The sequence below is a fragment of the Paramormyrops kingsleyae genome, chromosome 18 (genome assembly GCF_048594095.1).
Source record: "Paramormyrops kingsleyae isolate MSU_618 chromosome 18, PKINGS_0.4, whole genome shotgun sequence".
NCBI classification, from domain to species: Eukaryota; Metazoa; Chordata; class Actinopteri; order Osteoglossiformes; family Mormyridae; genus Paramormyrops; species Paramormyrops kingsleyae.
The window spans coordinates 3,194,019-3,209,659 of NC_132814.1; the positions used below are offsets into that span (position 1 = coordinate 3,194,019).

Below are 15,641 nucleotides of genomic sequence, written 5' to 3' on the forward strand. Positions count from 1 at the left end.
CACTTAATTTTTTCAAGTCAGTTCAACTTAAAGTAGTCAATCTAATACACAGGTGTCAAACTCCAGTCCTGGAGGACCAGAGCCCTGCACATTTTTGGGTTTCCCCTCATTTAACACACCTGATTCAACTCCTTGTGCTAATTACCACACAGTTCTTGAGCTGAATCATTTATGGTGGAACAGGGAAGGGACTAAGCTATACAGGGCTCTGACCCTCCAGGACTGCAGTTTGACACCCTTGCCATAGAGTGTTAAGACAATGAGTCTCCACTTCCACATATCTGCCCCATTGTAATATGCGCACAAGAAGTTATGAGGATCAGAAGAGCCATCCCAGATTTACTCACCATCATGAGAAAGACTGACCAAAAAGGACCTTACAACTTTTTATTATTTTATTTTGAAGTTTTGCTGTTCTGACTGATCTTGGTAGTTAGAGAGCTGTAGTCTTGGTGGTTTTTCTGCTGACATGTGATTTTATAGCATGTTGGTATCAAAAAATTGGCAGAAGAACTCTTGGAAACATATTGGATGACTCTCCTGATTGTTATATATTTTAATTGTTTTGGGGTGGTGTTTGATTGCCAGTCCTGCCCTTGGATGATTAATATATGCGGAGAGGTGTTAGGACAGTTGTGATTGCCCTTTTCTGTGCAGCTCCTGGTACCACCCACTCCCCTGTAGACCAATGGTGCTGGATGTATATTTGCATAGCATGACACAGTACTGTTTTTGACTTAACAGATTTTTTATTTTTTTTTATCTACCGCGATTGTGATGAATAGGGCAAGAAAACAAAAACCACAGAAATGGTTCTTGTGTGTTATCTTCTATGGTTTAAGTAGGATAGAATTTGGCTAAGAGGAAAATCAATTTTTTTGTTCCTTCTCCAAGCTTGGGCTCTCTAGGTAAAGCATCCAGACCTGTACAATTCAGAAGATTTCTTTGTGGATACACATATGTAGGACTAAAATGCACTACTCAAAACAATTAACATACACCAACACAGGCAACCCGGAAAAAGTGAGAGCAACAGGTGGTAAATATTAATATGAGTGCCATACCATCCTCAATCGTGGTGGGTTTCTAAATGAAACTCTGAATATTAAATGAGCAAAGTGATTTGATTTGTTCTTCTATCCCAAGTTGTGGTCTAAAAGCAATAAGGCCACCAACCATTATATCTGCTTTAGCAGAAACACACTCCTTCCACCATTAAGCTCTCACCTTTTCGCAGAACTGCTAAATAACTATGATATGCAGTCTAACACAGTCTAGCTTTATAATCCATGCTTGGTGCCATACATTTAACTCACTTTTACACCACATGCAGTTCTCAGGTGAACATGACTGGTTTTTAACCTGATTGAAAACACCTTTTCTGTTATGCTTAAATGAGAAAAGGCTATGTTGGTCTGAGTCTTTCTTATTATGGTGGATTAGTAAAACACAGCAGCTGAATGCCCAAATAAGTTCAAATGAGTGCACATTAAAATGGGGCAGATATGGGCCACCCATTTTGGGCTTGCAATTTGGGAAGAGGCTGAGACACATTGTCTTAACACTCTATGGCAAGGGTGTCAAACTGCAGTCCTGGAGGGTCAGAGCCCTGTGTAGCTTAGTCCCTTCCCTGTTCCACCATAAATGATTCAGTTCAAGAGCTGTGTGGTAATTAGTACAAGGAGTTGAATCAGGTGTGTTAAATGAGGGTGAACCCAAAAATGTGCAGGGCTCCGGCCCTCCAGGACTGGAGTTTGACACCTGTGTATTAGATTGATTACTTTAAGTTGAACTGACTTGAAAAAATTAAGTGTGAAAAAATGAAGTAATATTTTAAGTTGATCCAATGTTTCATTTTTTTCAGTGTAGGAAGGCTTCAGCTACCCTATTTTTTTGTCTCAGTCCCCTGAAAAAAAATCTAAATTTATTTTATTTGTTCTGTAAAAGTGCCAACCCTACTAGGGGCTGAGCCCCCCCAGGGGTCGAATCCTATGATGGCCCCTGCCCCCGCCTTCTCTCTCAGGAGCTGGAGATCTGCCTGAGTTTTGATCCACCGTCCGTCAGAGATATCGACGACGTGATGAGGCGTTTGAGCCAGCCGAGGTGTGTTACAGATTCGTAATTCAGAGCCGGCACGCATTATGAAGCCTGTGAGATATTTATAAGGTGTCAGAAGCCCTCGTCTGCTGATGTTTAAATGGATTTTTAGGAATAAAATTCATGATTTAGAGGCTCTTATCTCATCAGACTCTTATGATATTATAGCAATAACTGAAACGTGGTTGAGTGATAAGGATGGACAAGAATATAATATGGATGGTTACACATTGTTCCGTAAAGACCGTATAGGTAAGAAGGGAGGTGGTGTTGCAGTATATGTAAAGGAAAACTTGCAGGCAAGGGAGCTTACTGATATAAGTAAAAGTACGGAAGCTATATGGGTAAAATTAGATGCTACAAACTCAAATAGCCTAATTGTCGGTGTTTGTTACAGAGCACCCAATGTAGCTGCTGAGGAAAGCAGATTGTTATACAGTGATATTAGGATTATGAGCAATAAAAATGATGTGGTAGTTATGGGTGATTTTAATCTACCGGGGATGCAGTGGGACATTGTTGCTGGCTCTTCTGAAAATGAACTTGACATGGTGGAATTAGTACAGGATTGTTTTTTTACTCAGTTTGTTAACACCCCTACCAGGGGAGATGCCATTCTTGATCTTATTTTGTCTAATAACCAGGACAGGATTGGTAAATTAGATGTTTTAGAACCACTTGACAGTAGCGATCATAACATGGTTAAATTTGAGGTTAAGTTTAGTGCCCGAAGAGCAAAGTCCAAATCAAAAATATATAATGTTAGGAAGGCTAACTTCAATTGTATGAGATTAAAACTAGAAACTGTGAACTGGATGGAGTTAATTAACAAAACTGTTGAAGAGGCATGGGGATTTTTTAAAAGCACATTATTGCAAGTACAAGAGGACTTCATACCTGTTTCTAGCAAGAATAAATCAAGGAAATTGCAACCTAGGTGGTTTAATAGGGACATAAAGTATAAAGTAAGGAGGAAAAGGGCTTTGTTCCAGAGATGGAAAATAACTGATGATGACATAATAAAGCAAGAGTATCTAAATCTACAGGCTGAATTAAAAAATGACATTAGACGAGCTAAAAGGAATGTCGAAAGGAAGATCGCATTGGAGGCTAAGGATGACGTTAAAAGTTTCTTCCAGTATTTTAACTCTAAAAGAGCTCTAAAAGCTGAAATCACTAATCTGCAGGATAGTAAGGGTCTTATAATTGAAAACGACATTGACATAGTAAATGAGTTCAATGATAGTTTTGCACGGGTATTCACTGTTGAGGACACTAGTAACTTACCAGTTCTTATTACTAATCCAACATCGTCTATAACTAATATATATATAACTGAAGCTGATGTTTTGCAAAGCCTAGCTAAGCTCAAAATAAATAAATCACAGGGCCCTGATGGCATCTTACCTATAGTGTTAAAAGAGATGAGGGATATTATTTGCCAACCCTTAACATTACTGTTTCAAAAATCCTTATCTGAAGGTGTGGTACCTTCTGATTGGAAGCATGCCAACATAACGCCCATTTTCAAAAAAGGGGATAGAAGTAATTTGTCAAACTATAGGCCAATCAGTCTAACTTGTATAACTGGTAAAGTTATGGAGGTTATAATCAAAGAGAAAATGGTAGATTACCTGGACTCAAATAACATTTTGAGGGATAGCCAGCATGGATTTAGGAGAGGTAGATCCTGTTTAACAAATCTGTTGGAGTGATGATAAGAAGGCCTATGATGTCATCTATTTAGATTTCCAAAAGGCTTTTGATGTTGTTCCCCACAAGAGGCTCTCACTTAAACTCAAAGCGACAGGTATTTTAGGAACTGTAGCGACTTGGATTGATAACTGGTTAACGGATAGGAAGCAGCGAGTAGTTATAAGAGGCTCGATGTCACAGTGGGCCTGCGTTCATAGTGGGGTACCGCAGGGTTCAATTTTAGGACCACTTTTGTTCCTTATTTACATAAATGATATAGACACCAATATATACAGTAAACTGGTGAAATTTGCAGATGACACCAAGGTGGGTGGTGTAGCAGATACTGAACTAGCGGCTCAGCAGCTACAGCGGGATCTTAATTTAATTAGTGACTGGGCTGACACCTGGCAGATGAAATTTAACATAGACAATTGTAAGGTACTCCTTGTAGGGAGCAGAAATATAAAGTACAGGTATTTTATGGGACCTACTGAAATAAAGGTAGCTGATTATGAGAAAGACCTTGGTGTGTATGTTGATGCTTCCATGTCTCATTCTCGCCAGTGCGGGGAAGCAATAAAAAAGGCCAATAGGATGTTGGGGTATATCTCCAGGTGTGTGGAGTTTAAGTCAAGGGAGGTAATGCTAAGATTATACAATTCCTTGGTGAGACCTCACCTAGAATATTGTGTACAGGTTTGGTCACCATATCTTAGAAAGGACATAGCGGCCTTAGAAAAGGTGCAGCGTAGGGCCACAAGAATGATTCCTGGTCTTAGAGGAATGTCATACGAGGAAAGGTTATTTGAGCTAAATCTGTTCAGCCTCAAGCAAAGGAGACTGAGGGGGGACATGATCCAGGTCTATAAGATTCTAACAGGTTTGGATGCTGTTCAACCGAATAGTTACTTCAGCATTAGTTCAAATACAAGAACTCGTGGCCATAGGTGGAAATTAGCGGGAGAACATTTCAAACTGGATTTAAGGAAGCACTTCTTTACACAGCGTGTAGTCAGAGTATGGAATAGTCTTCCTGATAACGTAGTGCAAGCTGAATCCTTGGGTTCCTTTAAATCAGAGCTAGATAAGATTTTAACAACTCTGAGCTATTAGTTAAGTTCTCCCCAAGCAAGCTCGATGGGCCGAATGGCCTCCTCTCGTTTGTATATTTCTTATGTTCTTATGTTCTTATGTTTCTCATCTAAATCAGCAATAACTAACTGATCTACACCAGTGCTGCCTATTTCACGCATAAATTTCACACATACATTTACATTTTTGCATGTGGGAGTTATGTTTAAAAGGTATCGAAACACCACAGTATGAAGGAGTGATATTTTATCCCCTGTTCCTGTGGCGCAATCGGTCAGCGTGCGGTACTTATACAACAGTGTCCAGTGGAGCCATGCCGAGGTTGTGAGTTCGAGCCTCACCTAGAACACTTACTTTAAATAATTTGTCCCTGTGACTAATATGCTGTTGGTTTAGTTGCACTTCATAGTCAAACTGTAGCTATTTGGCAGAGGGGGGTGTCAGTGGTAGTTTGAATGAAATGCCTTTAATCAAAAGGTCATGGGTGATTTTGCTGTTGGGCCCTTAACCACCAATTTCTCCTGTCTGACCCTACGTTCTCAAAAAACGTGTCCCTTTGGCTAATAGTATGAGCTAAATAAACAAACTATAAACATTTCACTAGAAGCCAAAATGGACTGAGAGGCTGATTGGAGTAATGCAAATGTGTGAAATTTGGGAAGATCCGATCTGTGAAAGCGATAAGCAGTAAACAAACTGCGGAGGTAATTGTAATTAAAAATACATAAAGCAAATGTTGAGAGACACGGGGAAGGCAGTTTATCTGCTGGATAATCAGAGTGGGGGCTAAGCCTTCAGAGGCAGCCATGAATAATGCAGCGAGATGCTAATGGCCTTTAATGGATGGTACCTTCAGACCCCCCCAATCCCACTTTAGAGCTGCTGTTAGACAAGGCACACGTGGCAAGTTTGGGGACATATTCACGCTGAGCCGGCAGATTAGCATCGGGGGGCAGGTGTAGCTCAGCATTCTGTGCCTTCCATCTGAAGAGTGTTGGTTCAAATCCCAGGCCGAGCAGAGTATCTTCACCTTTAGGTCCCTGAGTGAGGCCCTTAAGACCGTATTGCTCCAGGAACTGTCTGACTCTGCTTTCTCAACAATGTACACTGCTTTTGATAAAAATGTCATCTTATTGTTAAAAGAAATAAAACAAATAGTAAGTGATTATTAGGACATTGGAAACTGAGCGGCGTGTATGATCACATTCATATCTGTTTTACAGTTGCTGTTTCCCCTCCAAATTGGAGGATGGACAGTTCCGGAATGTAGATGATATTGCGGATTTGATCGCTGCAAAAGTGAGATAGTTTCCACCTCCCTGTTCTGCATCAGTAAATCAAGATGCCATGTTTATAGGCCATGTTAACGACCGTGAGGTCGCCCTCTCTTCCCCAGTGAGCTCCTCGCGGGATCTGGGAGCGGCGAGATAAGGTGGGAACGCCAAAAGAGAGGGAACAGACCCCCCCTTCATCTGTGCGGGCCGTTAATAACCCAGAATGCTCTGCTCACAGCAGCAGCTTGTTGCTATGCAGGCCGCTGTCCCTCGTGTCCAGTCCGCTGATGGATGACCTGTTTCCCGAGCGCTAACCTCCTCCCCAGTTTCTCCACCCCCCCAACCGGATGCTTTATGATTACTTGCTCCCCGACCACCTATTACCCACAGCAATGCTCCAGCCATCGCCCGTGGCAACGCGCTACCCATCGCCTGTGGAAACACACCACCTCGGTGAGGGGTCCCTCCCCCTGCCTTGCTTTCTGTATTTAACAGGTGGTCTGTGCAATGCATGAAGCCTGCTGCATGAAGCGTGCTGATCTTCGTTACCCATCAGCCTTTGCTGCAAGGTCAGGATGCATAACAAGGAGCAGAAAAAGGAACCGTGACAGAGCGAGTGATTCAGCAGGAGCGTGAGGGCATCCCTGCGCGCTCATGGGGGGGAGGGGGCTTGTTCTCAGAGAACTTCCTGTTTCCTCTTCAGCTGCTCTGCTTTTCCAAGGCCATGATAATGTTCCTGTCAGGTCAGGATAAACCGATTAGATTGAAAGTCACTTTTTTTTTTGCCTATTTAATTAAATCCACCCCAGCAGAGGTGCACCTTCAGTAATTATTACCCTCTTCAGCAGAATTCCTTAGACTTGATTAAAAATGTGAATGTTTTCCTGGTCGGGGAAAACACTGGCATAAGCGCTTCCTGTATCAAGGGAAACGTTACATTAAAAGCATCACGTAAGTTCATGAAAATTAACAGTGCAAACTTCTAGGCGAAACAAAATCAGATTGTACGCGAGATCATTTGGACCGGCAAGCCCAGAAGACACATTTCAGTTAATCAGAGATGAATTGCAGCTTTTTAATGCCCTGTCTTTTGAGCCAAGTAGGTTTTGATCTGAAGAACCCCCAGCTCAGATTTAACCTTCTGCACATTACAGCCTGAAGCAGACCTTATTTTAGCTCTTTACCTCAGGCCTCGTACCTTTAATCATCCTCTGATGTTAGTGAGACGTTCCTGCCATGTAGATGTAATTGAAATGGGCTAACATTGCAGAGCATAAATGAATGAATGTTGCAGTAGTGCTTGCCCATCCCGACCACTGTGGGCGGTAAATGCCCAGGGTGCTGCATGCCCAGGGAGCTGCATGCCCAGGGAGCTGCATGCTCAGAGCTCATGCACATGTGCTCCTGCACCACCTCTGCCGGTGGACCTGGTACTGTAGTGCAATGGTAGCGCGTTTGACTCATAATGAGCTATTGCTATTCCACTGCTATTCCACTGCGATATTTGCATGTGACTCAGTGGGTTGGCACTCGGTTTCTGTGAGTGGAAGGTTGCAAATCCTGTGATCAGTAGAATGACTGGAAATAAAGTTCCACCCACCATGGGACTAACCAGCTACATTCTCCATCGCAGCCTCTAAGCCCTACCTCTTCTGGGAGAGCGACTCATGATGTTCCTGTGAATAAAATAACTGATTAGTGCATAAAATGAAATTATCAAATAATTCATCATTGTAGATTATAAATGTGAACAGATGCATTTTCAGCCTAGTTTTGAAAGTGCTAAGACATTCATTAGCTGTTAGGTTTTCTGGGAGTGTTTTCCAGAGTTTGCGACCATATTGATTAAAAGTTACCTCCTCCAGGGACTGCACACTGAATCTTGTTGTATTTGTACAATGACACCAAATCCGATTTGGTAATCTGTAATGAGGCGGCCCTTAGCGGCTGGATTTGACAGTGATGAAGACTAAAACAAATGCAGTGGAACAACGCATATTTATTGTCAACCAATTCACCCATCAAGCTTCTTCACAGCACAACAACTCTCATCTAATGACAACTGGCAGCCTTAAATACTTTCAGCTGTCACAGGTTAAACCATCATTCCACTCACAGGTAATTTCTTAAATCTCAACCTTCCACCATAATACACAACACATTAACCTGAATACATAAATATACAAATACATTTTCATATTAATAAATATTTTCCACTTTAATCTTACATCAAACCCCAAATTATAAACCCCAAAAAACCCCAAACACAAAAGATTCCCCACACTCCCTTAACCCGTGGTCTCTCCCGGAACCTTTAACTGGTGTCTGGACCCCTGGGGAAACATTTGGCCAAACACCCTGGAGAGAACACAGGAAAGAAAGGTGAGTCATCACATCTTACAATCACTTACAATCACATCTTACAATTCCCTCCTTTAATTCTAGATTTTCCACCCACACACATCTGCCTTAGTTCTCCTTACTAGTAAACCTTATTCTCTCTCAATCACCATTACTTTTCCGTTTCACAGGCACCACCACCTTCCTTGATGAGGAGCCGCCGTGCAGGATCTGAAACAAGGCTACCAACTGATTTTAAAATTCCCAATAAATATCCAACACACAAACTTTTGTATGCACATGTTCTTTTATGCAAATCTGTGGTTAAAGTGTGATGCCAAATAAAGTGCTTAATATACAGTGCCTTTAATAAAATGAAAAGTATGCTGCTAACGTGCTATACCGATCACAATATTAATAATAGTAAGGGAGTCCTCTTCCTTACATAATCATGAATTACCAAAACCTTAAATACACAAGGATAGACTCAATTATTGCTGAAAAAAATCTACAAAGAGATATAAAAATGCAATATTCTCATCAAAATCACATGCACAGAAAAAAATGTAGGCAGTAACTATATACTGCTCTTCCAAAAAACCAACCTTTAGGTTCAAAATGACATTCATCGAGAAAAAAAAAATTATCCTCCTTGTATCTACAGGAATACTTTATCTGCATAATAAAATAGTATAAATAATTTATGACAAAACAAAAAGCTTTTGAATTTACTGTACATGAGTGTTAGCAAAATCAGAAATGTCATTGTGGTAAGATCATGTACAGTACTTTGTATAGTCAGTCAGTCAGTCAGTTCTGCCTTTCAACAACAGGGGGCAGTAGAGGTGCACCGTTCCCGGAAGCCCTGCAATACCGGGTCGATGTGTGGAGCGGATGGGGCAAGCCCCACTTCCGGCTCCCTGTTCCAAAAATCTGTTTAATATGTGGTCCCCTCCATGGGGGACGTATCAGATATTAACCTGATAAGAACAGATTTTTTTTTTTTTTTTAACAGTCCTGCACAACCATTTATTGACACAAACACATTAAGACATATAATAAAATCTGCACTTTTAAAATTGGCATCGTCAACAAGGAAATTTAAAACAACCTTTTCCTACTAAAACAGTAATATTCAGAAATAGTCATAATATAAAAGGCTGAAATTTTCCCATATCATACAGATCAATGCCAATACAAGTCATTAATAATAAGACATTTTAAAATAGTATTAAACCAACAAATTATCTGCAGAATCATTCACCATACAATACGCAAAAAAGGCAATAAAACAACAAATACATTTACATACCATTAAAATCTAATTAAAATATATGGCCATTAATACAATTAAAATGTCACCTCAAATGCATGCCATTAAAAAGTTAAAACCATTAAGAGGAACAGACCCGCAGACCTCAACACAGGGGTCGGGCTCAAACACGGTTATACACCATCCTAAAACACATAAAATCAATGACTTTGGGCATAAAAATAGGTTAATCACACAGAAAAGCACACCAAATAGAATAAAATGTTAATAAATACAGTTAATATTAATAAATAACTGCTAAAAGTGATCAACCCAGGTTGAGCTCAATAAATTCTGTACATGCGATTAGTTAAAATGTTTCAAATACCACACATGCACAAAAAACAAACCACACTTACCTAAAACCCAAAGTACCTTCTGTGTGCTCCAGGAAAGTGCATCATGTCCACCCTGTAGAATGGAGCGTCACCACCTAAACCACACGGGGCTAAAGCCAGAAGAGGCCCTTCCACCTCTCCTTGGCCTCGTGGTAGCCTCGCTGGATGACATCAATCTCCATCCTGATCCCCAAGTCGGCCCGGATTTTAGGGAATACCCCTTGTGCCTCCAGATGAACCTCTCTGCGGATGAGCGCGGTCCTGGCATTCCACAGCTCTCGCTTGGTAATGCTGACCAGCAGCCACATACAGGGGCCGAAGGGGTTATGGAGGTTGGGGTCCCACCCTTTCAACACCTTGTCGTAGGTCAGACCGGGCTGCGGGTCCACATGTCCACACAGGCCCGCTACCAACCCCCAAACTCTCTGTGCATGCCCACAGTCCCAAAACACGTGCCTGATGGTCTCATCCTCGCTGCACTCGGGCCTGGGGCAGCGGGGGTGTCTGACTGGCAGCTTACCATGAAGGCATTGCCAGTTCATGTCCTGCAGCCTGTGATCCAAACCCTTAGGCTGGATTCTCGCCCATGTGCCTTCCTCCAGGCCCAATATGGCCCGAGTATCCCTATGACCAAGCAAAGCCCTGTAAAGCGCTCTATGCTTGGTCAAGGCCTCTGTCTTGACACCTGCCGGAATAGACTTATTCCACTTGACGCATGGCTGTAGTGGGCCGGCAGGGTCTCAGCCTTGGGGCCGAGGTTGGTCCACGACGTCACCAGACGTCTTCCTCCAGCCACAGACGCACAAAGTGCTGATGGGGGTGCTCGAGGGGAGCTGCCAGGCGTGTGCAGAGCTGCGAGAAGAACAGGCAGTCAAGCTTGAGAGGAAGGTCAATAACATCCCTCCCCCCACTGTCCTTTCCGAGATACATCACTTCCCTACGCACGTACTCATACCTGCCCCCCCAGACGAGGTTAAAAACGTCCTTCGTCAGGCCTCTGCGCATGAAGCGGGGCAAAGGGTACACATGTGCAAGGTAGAGCAGGGTGGGAAGAATATCCACTTTTAAGGCTAAGACCTTACCTTGGAAGGACAGGGACCTGGACTTCCACAGTCCGATCTTCCGCCTGGCGATCGCCAACCGCTCCTCCCAGTTCAAACGGGCGGCACCATCCGAAAGCTCCAGGACCTTGCTGTAGCATGGGATGTCCTCCATGCGGAGGCCCAGCTCCCCGAAGGCCACCTCCCGGATGAAGGCCAGGCGGTCGGGGAAGGTGCCCACCTCCCCTTCGGCCCTCCAGCAGAACCGGGCGGTATTGCGCAGGCCACCGCCTGCTACCAGCCACGGCCCGCTGAAGGGCTTCCTCGCAGCTCTGCCGGCCGTCGACATCCGGGAAGGTCCACCGACGTCATCCCTGGAGCAGAGTCCTCCTGCCGCCGTGGTCCCGACGTCCGCCGTGGTCCGGCCGCCGTCCGCCAATCCGGGATGAGACGAGGAACACTAAACTATAAAAACAACTAAGAAATAAAAACACCAGTTCCCCCAGCAGGGCGGCGGACAAGCCACCAGACACTGCGGGATCCCCAGCCTAATAAAACTAAAATAAAAGCAGGAATAAAAGGCTAAAAGGAAGGCACGGGTCACCCCGTAGCAATGGCGGTCAAGCCACCTATTGGTCACGCATTAGGGTCACCGTGCCTTCCTCTAAAAAACCCGACGCAGTCCGTTAAAAGCGATAAAAAGAGTACAAAATCCACTTGATCTTAGCCAAAAGGCCGAGAAGCGATACCCACAAATTGCGCCCCGCCGGGTGCCGGCATGCGGGATGCCGACGGAGCTGGCGCGGCTCAGCCCTCACCAGCCCCTCCGGCAGGTGTCGCCCGGCGAGTCCACGCGTGATCCAGGGAGACCACAGCCGCGCCACCGGGCAGCTAACGCCAGCCGCTAAGCCGGGCCCAGTCTTCCTTTGACAGCAGCAGTGCAGCTCTGCTTGGACAGAGCCTCCAAAAATACCATGAACTCATCGCTATCCCTCTCCATGGAAATCTTTAGTAAAAGGAGAAAGATTTATACGGGATGAAGAGAGACCCGAGTCGATATGGGGCCGCCGATTAGCCGGGCCTACGTGACGTCCCTGCTCGGAGTAGAATGCCCAGGGGCGAGCCGCCGGCCTCGGGGCCCCGACTCCTCCCTGTCCTCCTGTCCTCTCAAAAAACAGCAATCATTTTAACAAACATGAGGGAAAATTCAAAAGGCAAAGATGACAACATGCCTTACCTCAGCACAGCTGTCCACCGCACAAACAGCGTGTCACCTTCCTATGAAAAAAAAGAAAAACGGCGGGAAACGGCGGCCACACACAGACAGCCCCCCCCTCCCCCTCACAGCACTCAGTCTATTAGTCACTCACTCACTCACTCACTCACTCAGTCAGTCAGTTCTGCTTTTCAACAACAGGGGGCAGTAGAGGTGCACCATTCCCGGAAGCACTGCAATACCGGGTCGATGCGTGGAGCGGACGGGGCAAGCCCCACTTCCGGCTCCCTGTTCCAAAAATCCGTTTAATATGTGGTCCCCTCCATGGGGGACTTTCAGATATTAAACTGATAAGAACAGATTTATTTTATTTTTTTTTTTCCATACCAGTCAGAGTGGGATACCCGTCGCTTCATCAACTCAGCCAACCTTCACTCATCATTCCGGCTATTTCAAATTCAAATTACAATTTTTATTTCAACCAATAAAATATTAAAATTATAATCTCCTCTAAGAGGAACTCAAACAAAACATTAACACACCATTAAAATTCAGCCCATATCAAAGTTTAAAATTTAAATATAAAATATATAAACCACAACAGACAGTCAATAAATAAGCAAATGTTAATCACAAAAAACCGTTGAGTTTAAAATTTAAACATAAAATACATAAACCACCACAGACAGTCAATAAATAAGCAAATATTAATCAAAAAACCGTTGAGTGTCAGTGGTTATTTTTAAAATCATACCCCAGGCTTAAAATCTCATTGCAATGGGTTTCCGACCCTTGTGAACTTTATGGTGTGACACTGAAAAAAAACATTAACGCACCACCAAGAAAAGCACAGCATAAGGTGCGTGCGTTCACAACTCACGTGCCACACCGACCTTCCTGGATGGTGCTCGTACTCACCAAGATGTTAGTGGGGCTATGGCCGCAGAAGGCCCTTCCACCTTTCCTTGGCCTCGTGGTAGCCCCACTGGATGATGTCCCGCTCCATCCTGAAATCCAAGTCCGCCACAATCTTTCGATATAATCCCCAGGCCCTCAAATCTGCCCCTTTATGGATGAGTGCCGACCTAGCATTCCAAAGTTCACGTTTGGTAATGCTGATCAGCAGCCACATCCGGGGCGGGAAGGGAGTCTGAGGACCTTGGGGCCACCCCATCATCACCTTATCATAGGACAACACAAACTGCGGGTCTAGTTTCCTGCACAGGCCTTGCACTGATCTCCAGACCTCCCTGGCATACCCACAGTCCCAAAAGGCGTGCCTGAGGGTCTCCTCCTCTGAGCACTCGGGACGTGGGCAGCCTGAGTGTCTGGTCAGCTTGTGCCTGTACATTACATCCCTGACCGGCAGCTTACCATGCACACACTGCCAGTTCAGGTCCCGCAGCCGGTTATCCAACCCCTTGGGCTGGATCCTGGTCCAGGTGTCCTTCTCCAGGCCCGGCACAGCATGGGTTCCCCTCTTATGTTCACCAGCACAGCCCGATACAGGGCTCGGTGCCTGGTGAGGGTCCCTGGGGGGAGACCTGCCGGAAGAGACTTACTCCACTTAATAGCATGGTGATAGTGGGTCGGCAGCGTCTCCGCCTTGGGCCCGGCGTTGGACCACGACGTCAACAGACGTCTCATGGGCAGGGCCAGCCACAAGTGAACAAAATACTGGTGGGGGTGTTCTAGGGGAGCCACCAGACGTGCACAGATCTGGGAGAAGAACAGGCAGTCAAGCTTGAGAGGGAAGTCAGGAACATCCCTCCCCCCACTGTTCTTTCCAAGGTACATCACTTCCCTCCTCACATACTCATACCTGCCGCCCCAAACAAGGTTAAACACATCCTTAGTTAGGCATCTCCGCATGAAGCGGGGCATGGGGAACACATGGGCGAGGTAGAGGAGGGTGGGAAGGATATCAACCTTCAAGGCGAGAACCTTACCCAGGAAGGACAGGGACCTGGCCTTCCACATCCCTATCTTCCGCCTGGCGATCGTCAAACGCTCTTCCCAGTTTACCCGGGCAGCACCGTTCGAAAGAAAGTTAACCCCCAACACCTTGAGAGGGCCATCGCAGAGAGTGAGCCCCCCCGGGACGTCCTCTCTCGCCTTCCAGCTGCCAAAGTACTTGACCACCGACTTGCTAAGGTTAAGTGCAGCCCCGGAGGCCTTCCCGAACGCCTGCACCAAGCCCAGGGCGTGACCAAGCGCATGGTCCGAGCACACAAACAGAGTGGTATCGTCTGTGTACTGGGCCAGCTTAACCGTCAGGCCCCCACTCCCTGGCAGGATCAGGCCGTCGATACCTGGATGGGCATGGATGGCGCTCACCAGAGGCTCTATATACAGAGCGCAGAGGAGGGGGGAGAGAGGGCAACCCTGCCTCACTCCACTTGACTGGGGAACCCAATCACTGAGGGAACCATTAATCGACACATGGCTACCAACCTCAGTATACAGCGGATGAACCCATCCCAAGAACTTAGGCCCAAAACCTAGCCTGCTCAATACCCCAAACAGGAGGCAGTGGTCCACTCGGTCAAACGCCTTCTCCTGTTCCAAGCTAACGAGTGCCAGAGGGACATTCCTGTCCTCAGCCCAGGCGATCGCGTCCCGAATTAAATGTAAATTCCAAGTCACAGATCGACCCGGGACCCCGCAAGTCTGGTCACTTTGGACCAGGTGGGTCATGGCCTTTTTTAGGCGCTCAGTTAGGGTCTTTGCTATGATCTTTGCATCTACGCAAAGCATTGTCAGGGGTCTCCAGTTGCCAAGTTCGGCACGATCGCCCTTCTTGTACAACAAAAACAAGGCCCCTGACCGCATGCTCTTGGTGAGCATGCCCTGACGCTGCACGTCCTCAGCCACCCCTAGCAGCTCCGGCCCGAGGACTTCCCAAAACATGGAGTAGAATTCCACGGGGAGTCCATCGAGACCAGGAACTTTGCGCCGGTTCATTTTGCCTAGCACCTCGGTCAGCTCGGCTAGAGTGAAGGGGGCATCTAAGCTGTCCCTTGCCTCACTGGGAAGACTAGGTTTGAGTTTAGATTAAAAACTGCTCCCCTAGATCGGGATCGGTCTCCCTTTTCTTAAAAAGGTCACTGTAAAAACATTTAGCAACCTCCAGCATCCGGGCCGAATCGGAGACCAGGTTGCCTCCTTGGTCCCGGAGAGCAGTGAAACACTTCTCCTCACGGGCCTGTTTCACCTTATTAAAGAAGAAGGCTG

At 45.5% G+C, this 15,641-nt stretch overlaps 4 non-coding genes across 4 annotated transcripts; 1 reads left to right on the plus strand and 3 right to left on the minus strand.

Moving 5' to 3' along the window:
• Positions 1-5,142: 5,142 nt before the first annotated feature.
• On the plus strand, positions 5,143-5,236 carry trnai-uau (transfer RNA isoleucine (anticodon UAU)). Its single transcript has 2 exons — positions 5,143-5,180; positions 5,201-5,236. It is a non-coding gene; the product is annotated as a tRNA-Ile (tRNA).
• Positions 5,237-9,341: 4,105 nt separating this feature from the next.
• LOC111839777 (U2 spliceosomal RNA) lies at positions 9,342-9,534 on the minus strand. Its single transcript, XR_002837186.2, has one exon. It is a non-coding gene; the product is annotated as a U2 spliceosomal RNA (small nuclear RNA).
• A 2,599-nt stretch (positions 9,535-12,133) lies between these two features.
• Positions 12,134-12,247, minus strand: LOC140580256 (U5 spliceosomal RNA). The gene has a single exon (XR_011984015.1). It is a non-coding gene; the product is annotated as a U5 spliceosomal RNA (small nuclear RNA).
• Positions 12,248-12,615: 368 nt separating this feature from the next.
• On the minus strand, positions 12,616-12,809 carry LOC140579980 (U2 spliceosomal RNA). The gene has a single exon (XR_011983770.1). It is a non-coding gene; the product is annotated as a U2 spliceosomal RNA (small nuclear RNA).
• Between the last annotated feature and the right edge of the window lie 2,832 nt (positions 12,810-15,641).